This window comes from Pelmatolapia mariae, linkage group LG15 (assembly GCF_036321145.2).
Source record: "Pelmatolapia mariae isolate MD_Pm_ZW linkage group LG15, Pm_UMD_F_2, whole genome shotgun sequence".
NCBI lineage: Eukaryota > Metazoa > Chordata > Actinopteri > Cichliformes > Cichlidae > Pelmatolapia > Pelmatolapia mariae.
In genome coordinates this window covers 34,414,278-34,421,754 of record NC_086240.1, presented here as the reverse complement: position 1 = coordinate 34,421,754, position 7,477 = coordinate 34,414,278, and the positions used below count along the sequence as shown (strand labels likewise).

Sequence of the window (7,477 nt, the reverse complement as noted above, 5' to 3'; positions counted from 1 at the left end):
AGCATAACTTTTGTCTGTCTTCCTCCCATCACCCCTAACCAGTCACAGTAGATGGCCAACCTTCCTTGACCCTGCTTCTGTTGGAGGTTTCTTCCTGTTAAAAGGGAGCTTTTCCTTCCCACAGTAGCCCAGTGCTTGCTCATAGGAGCTTGTCTGATTGTTGGGAGTTTCTCTCTGCTATTTCACGTTTTTACCTTACAAAATAAATTTCCTGAGGTAACTGTGATTTGGTGCTATATTTTTAAAATTGGTTCTGTATGTTATGTGAGCTTGTTCTTACCACTGACAATACATTCTCTTTGCCATCCATAAGTCCGTATTTAAGATTATTATCTCAAAATTGGAATTTACCAACCAAACTTACCAATCTTTTGAGTTAAGTGAAAACTTTTGATCTCAAAACCTGAAATTTTAACTCATGTTTGGCTTTTTTTTTTTTTTTACAATGGCACAAATAACCTTACATACAAGCAACAAAAGAAATATTTAAAAATGATTTATGATTACAAGCCAGATTTGGCGCCATCTGACCAAACTGGCAAACAAGCCCCGCCTATGTGTCGTCGGTCCCTGGGGGCTCCACACAGGGATCCTGACTGGAGCATTCAGCTGTTTGTCAGTTTTCCTTCAAGCTGGAATTAGCGGCAAACTCTCCAAAACCTGCGTCAAAATATAATCTCTCGTCTCAGCTAAACAGGAAATGACGGAAAAGCAGGGCTCTGTATTCAAAATAAAAGCCCGTTAAAGTAACATTTCATTAAATGTTAAAGCAACATACTTATCACAAAATATAAAAACATAAAAAGCAATTAAAGACAAAATAAAACGTTACAATTTCTTTTAAATAATATATAAAAGTTAAATATACACTTTTAAGTCTGCTTTTGAATGTAAGCATAGTTGTAATTGGTCTGAGGTCAGCAGGCGGCTTGTTTTAAAGTACCTGAATGCAAGGGCGGATCTAGAAGGGTGGCATGGGGTGGCAAGTGCCACCCTAAAATGATCCCTTGCCACCCCAAGTGCCACCCCAGTCTTGCATATGACAGTGTTGTTTATTAAAATAAGATAGCATTAACAGTTTGAGCGTAGTTACAGTCAACAGTGAATATAAATACTAAAACTGAATATATTGCATAGCGGTTCCCCCCTCCACCATTAACAAATGGTTCAGCCCATAGCTTGTTTTCAGTAGCAAGGGATGTTTATGATTTGCCAGAGCACATTTTGAACAACACCACGGGAATTTCGGATTTTACACAGGTGGTTGGATGTTACACTCTGGAAATGGAAGGAAGGTGAGTATTATTAACTGTGGTCCACGGACACGCTGCACCTCCGAATCACATGACTGATGTAAACTGACATAGCAACAAGCTGCAGCCACGCTGAGTTTCTATTTCAGCCCACATTGAAAGTTCGGACTTCAAAGTTTTTAAATTTTAATTGCAGGCCAGTAGATCCAGAGTTATGATAATATATATAAGCCACGCTTTTTTCTAAATACTGTCGTCACATTTTTGTGTGTGTGTGTTTTAAGCGTTTTCTAAGGACAGGGCGAAAACAGTAAAGAAAGGGAAAAAAGCCACCTCTTTCCTGTTGGTGGAAAAATGTAACATGTCGACCAATTTAAAAAAAAAGTCAACATGTTGTTTAGGAAGAGGGGAAAGTTTGGGGAGTGACGGTAACGGCAGCGAGACAGAGCAAGCGAGTGAGAGAGAGAGAGAGAGAGTTTTTAGATGTGGGAGATTTGTGACGTTTAGTGTGGAGTGTATACTTAGTGTGTTGTGTGGTCTTGTGTAGTTGTTCTGTTGTGTAGTCGTTTTGTTTTGTGTGTCAGTGAGGGCACTAATGAATGTCACAAATGCACATTTGTAAACACTGTCACTAAGTAGAAAACCAGCGGAGTGATACACCTCCTGTTGTCAGGCCTGCAGGTTTATCCCTGTTCTCCTCTGTCTTTTGGTGGACAAACTTTTTTTTTACTGACACACATCATTTGTGGTGCATCTTATTGTGACACCTGATTGTTCTCTCATTTTAGTTTTAGTAATATTTTTAAATGGTTGTAGAAAATGAAAAAAAAAACCGGCAGGTGTATTGGCTGCATTTTTAGATAAATAGTTGTATATGTTTGGAAAATGTACAATTTATATTTGCATTTCAAGTTATAAAAATTTACTCAACATGTCTGTGGGGTTTTTTACAGTAAAAAATACTACTAGGATTTTAAGTTCTTTGTGTGATTTCAGATCAGTAATACTAATGCAGTATGTCAGTGAAAAAAACAACCAAATTCAGTTGAGCTGAAAAGATACCAAACAAGGCAAGAGGAAAAAAAATAAATAAAATGAAACAATCTGAGGGTGAAATACAAACGTAAACTCAAAAGGAGTCAAAAATGGTCGGTTGTATTTCAGACCTCAGTGGGTTAATCCAACAAATCATGGAAAATTAGGTTTAAATTTTTGTTCATGACAGTGCAGATTTCTGACATTTTGTGTAATTTAAACATGTAACAATTTGATTGTTTTCTAACAAAAAACAGTGAAACTTAAGTTTGTGTTTGTAAATGAACCGCCCCATGTTGTGTAGCTTTCTGGATTTTATACTTATTGGGCTACATATTTATTTATTATACAGGCTATACAGTACATAACATCAAAACTCACATGTTTTAGGTAACTAAAGTGTGTAATTATGTGGGCCACAGACAATAATTAAGTTATAGACTATATTTATATGAAAAATGTGTATACTTACTGCATTTGAATCATTTTAACCATATGTAACCACCTGCATGTGTGTTTTTTTTTGTTTTTTTGTTTTTTTTCTTTTGGGGGGGGGGGCTTTGATTTTGCCACCCCATTTGATTTCTTTGCCACCCTCATGCCACCCCAAGAAAATTTCTCTAGATCTGCCCCTGCCTGAATGCATCCTGAGCTCTAATTTTCTGAGATCTAATTTGGGAACAGTTAAAAGATTTGCTGCCGATAAACTGCTACAACGCAAACAAATCAACTGACATTAACCCCCTCCCCTCCCCAAAAAACCTTGATATTCACTTACACTAATAGATACACAGCATGCTCACAGAACATGATTTTCATAGGTTAAAAAACAAAACAAAACCCTGTAAGACAAGAAATATGCATAAACACCAATTATCCTTTTCAAAATCCTCATCACTCTGTGCATCGAACAAACACACAAATAGACTGGTAGAAAGCAACGCATCAGTCATGATATAAGCAGTCGTGAGTTTGAATTATGTTTTTGTATGCTCTGCCGTGTTGAAAGAAATCTCTATGTTGCACTTATTTACTGATCAGACAATGATCTTTACTAAAAATCATACAAATGTTAAACCTACTGTATTATTACTGTATCACTACTGCGAAATAAAATAATAAAATGCATATTTTAGAAAGTCAATTTTACGATACAAAAGCATGAATGAATCAAAAAATAAATTAAAAGTTCAATGCTCTAAATGTATTCATAATATCAGACAAAACATTAGATAACTGAAGCTGACAGGTCTGTCATTAGAGCAGCTTATACACAAGAGCTGTGATAGAAAGCGATTTAAGAAAACGAGATTAGAGATGTAAATGTATACAAGAGATAAAACAAACCCCTTCAGTGCAACGTGGTAGTTTTATTTTGAAATTCCAAATCGGAAACACATTTTAAACGTTTTCGGTAACTTGACCCAAAGGCTGGAGTCAGGGGGTAGGAGTTTTTTTTCCCCTCCCTCCTTCTCCTCCCAAACTTTTCTTACCTCTCCTGAAGTTATGACAAGCCTCAGTGTGACTGGACGGAGGACCGCCACAAGGTAAGACAGCAGTGCCCGAGGGTGCCCGTGGCTGTATTGATTAGATGATTATTACTAATCGAGCCTCTGGCCAAAGTAGCTGTGTGTTTTATTAAACAGAGGCTGCTGCAAACTGCTCCAGTGGATTATTGATAATGTCTGATTTTGTGTTTGCATCTGGAACCTTATATATAATATATACATTTTTAAATTATTTTAAATGCTCCCTTTTTTTAAATTTAGAGTCTACTCAGACTCTATTTAGGTTTTACTGAACTGTCTGAGTGGATGTGGTTTGTACTGGCTCCCTCGCCACTAATTTGGCAAACTGAAAATAGTTTTTGTTTCCCAAACAGGGCTTTTCTCCCACCACTGCATTTGCTGTGAGAACCATCCACTTTAAAGCTGTGTTTTATTGCCTGCGGCTGACTCACATTAAAAATGACGGGATTTAGGTCAGTGTTCTTCCAACAGCTGATATCTTTTGTGGTTTTCTTGTTGTGTTGTTGTTGTTATTGCTGTTGCTTTGACTTGTCAAACCTCAGACGAGCCACTTCAGTACGCATCTCCTTTTACACCTCTTCCTGCAGGACACACTGCAGCTTCTTCACATGTGAAGCAAACTAAATGTAGCTTCAGTAAAGAAGGGAACATCTTTCTGTGCCAGACATTGTTGTGGGAGGGGTGAGGCTGCTTTATAGGACGGAAATCCCCCTCCATCCCAAGTCAGCACCCCCAATATCTGTCCCCCTGGCTGCTTTCCTGTCTTATAATAAAGTGCTGTGATTCCAGTGTCTGGTTTGCTCTGTAGCTTTGCTGGCTTCATCAGCCTCTCACTATGAATCACTTGGGATGATGGACGGCCTGCAGCCACAGCTCTGGATGTTTAGCTTGAAAACAGCACTGCCTTAAAAAAAATTCCTAAGTGGCAGCGCTGTTGGGGGCGTGTTACATTAAATACCAGTGAGGTGATGAAATATTACCCTCGGAGGCTATTTTTTCCTTTTTTATTCACACATCCTTGAATTTGAAGGTTTCTAAGACAATAAAAACTTTCGCTGCATTTCTTTTCGATACAATGACACAAGGTTTTACAACTCGACTTTGATCCTTCATCCCAACAGAAGAATTGCACTTTATGTTATAAAGTTATTCAGCAGCTAAAGAATTGTGTTGCTGTCTCACCTGTATTAATGAAACAGGAAGTGCGTATTTAAGCTTTTGGTTAAAGTGATTATTGCCACTACTATTTAAAAACAAGGTCCGCATACCCACAGCTTCATTTGCCCTAACACTGGCAGTCAGTGTGGCAATGCTGCATATTATGTTGTAGGTCCTGTATGTAAAGTTGGATTTTTGATACTTTTGAGATGTTTTGAGTTTATATGTTTGCTATCTTGACAAAGTCTCTGTTGTAAAAAAGATCTTAGCTCAGTGGTTCTGCTATATTAATAAAGTGCTGACTGTGGTATTAATGTTCTGTCTTTAAAATCTGATCAGTTGTTTTTCCACTGAATCCATAATTAGATGCGCATAAGACTGTTAGTACTATAAAGCAAGATTGGAGGTTTTCGAGCTATGTGAGCTTGAAGTCAGAGTTTTCTGTTTCACCAAAGTGTCTGTCCTTACCTGGCTGAATCACCATGCAAATTATGCCAAACACATAACGTAGTTCTACTCTGCTAAGTCTCTTTTGCACTGCTGGATGTGCAGCTACTAGAAAACAGAACACACACCGAGAATAGCTTTTCGGTCAGTAAAATTAATTTCACTTTGATTTGCCGACAAAATAAAGTGATCTCCACGTCTCCTTTATTAGGCTGTGGGACGGTAACCTTGATGTTTAAATGGATCCAGTTTAAAGTTTCAGAGCTCTAATGTGTGGCCATCTTGTTAGGAATAAACCACAGCACAGAGAGAGCAACCTTAAAATAATTAACTTGAATTAAAATGTTTATTTCAGCTCTCAACTCCATTCAATTACATTTTATTTATAAAGCGCCAAATTACAACAATTGTTGGCTCAAAGAGCTTTATACTTTTCTTATTTATAAAGAAAATAGAGAAAACGCAACAATCAAAGCAAGCACTTTAGGAACAGTGAGAAGGAAAAACTCCCTTTTAACAGGAAGAAACTTCCAGCAGAGCCAGGCTCAGGGAGGGGCGGCCATTTTCCACGACTGGTTGGAGTGAGGGGAGGCAGACAGGACATGACTTGGTGCACTAAATCCCCAGATTATTAATCTCTTGTTTTATTTAATCTATAATTTAGATTTTTATTATAATTTTATCATCACCCACTTATAACGTCTGTGATCGGAGAAGGTGGCGCTCACAGAGAGCACTTTGTGCAGAAGAAGAGTGGAGTGACCTGTAAAACACCCTTTTTCATGAGACCCTGAAACGGTGAGCCCGTCTGAAGAAAGCAACAGGATAACCACCATCGTGATAACACCAACTGTCTTATCTTCAGCTGTGGTTTTAGGTTTTGTCGAGCCAGCTAATGCAAAGAAAGCCTGGCTGTGATGACCTTTGTTTGTAGTATTAAATAAGAAACCTCTGCAGATCCATCTGTGGCTCAAACCCAGAGACATGTTTTGATTTTCTGGCCTTTTTGAGAGCCTGTTGTTTTGCAGTGAAGAGTGCTTTGTGGTGCCATCACACACACACACGCGCGTCATGAATGTCATGGACGTTCTTTCGGTCAGGATGTTGTCGTTATGGGATAAAACAATTTGTTGCCTGTCTGGGAACGATGAGCTCAGCAGAACAGGAATCATGAGATGAGTAGGTGAAGCAGTGCAGCGGCTGGTGCTCGGTGGCTCGTCGTTACCTCACTATTGTCAGCAATTCTGGATAATGTAACCTTTTTGGATTTCTTCTCGACCCGTTAGCTCTCCCTTAAGTAACTGATGTGGGAGAAGGAAGAAAAAAAAAAAAGTGTGAGGCCATTTATTGGTTTGGGAGTGAAATATAGCAGCCATATGGATTAACAGACTAAATATCAGGGCTCCAGAAAACTGAAATCAAAGAGGCAGTTGCAGTAAATACATCCTTAAGTCTCTGGATGAAGGGTAAGAGTGAGAAATTGATGGGGGCGATGAGGAGAAGCTCCTCAGAATTTGTGTTAAGCTCTTAATAACTTTGTGGCGCTCTCTCAGGGGAAGTTGCCTTTCTGCAACAGGACCCTGGGCTTTGACTTACTCTGCCACCTCAAAAATAGCTTGGCAGTAAGTCTACTTGGAGGAGTCAAGAGGTCACTGTAACACTCTTGATACTCAGTGACAGTATTTTATATATATATATATATATATATATATATATATATGTATTTTAATAAACACTGCCTTCCTAATTAATGCATTCCTGCCTGATTTACACCTCAGAGCTGATGGAGAACAGTTTATTAAATTAGAACTAAATTGCATTTGAGTGTGTGCTCATGAGTCCTGCTGCTTGATAAAGTACATGTGGTTGTATTTTTAGCTTTATTACAAGTGATGGAGAACAGTTTATTAAATTAGAACTAAATTGCATTTGAGTGTGTGCTCATGAGTCCTGCTGCTTGATAAAGTACATGTGGTTGTATTTTTAGCTTTATTACAAGTGGCTTTAATTTTAGCAGGCCAGTGCACTGCGGTGACATGATGCAGGCAGGAAAAA

At 38.4% G+C, this 7,477-nt stretch overlaps 1 protein-coding gene across 4 annotated transcripts in view; it reads left to right on the top strand.

The window, feature by feature from the left end:
* The first annotated feature begins 3,781 nt into the window (after window positions 1-3,781).
* kank3 (KN motif and ankyrin repeat domains 3) overlaps window positions 3,782-7,477 on the top strand; it is a 39,540-nt gene continuing 35,844 nt past the window's right edge. For 2 of the 4 annotated variants that reach the window (XM_063495359.1, XM_063495357.1), the window contains exons 1-2: window positions 3,782-3,835; window positions 4,171-4,269. The gene's annotated coding sequence lies outside the window, so the exon portion shown is untranslated. The remainder of the gene's footprint in view (window positions 3,836-4,170; window positions 4,270-7,477) is intronic. The other 2 variants (XM_063495358.1, XM_063495360.1) reach the window with 2 other exon arrangements.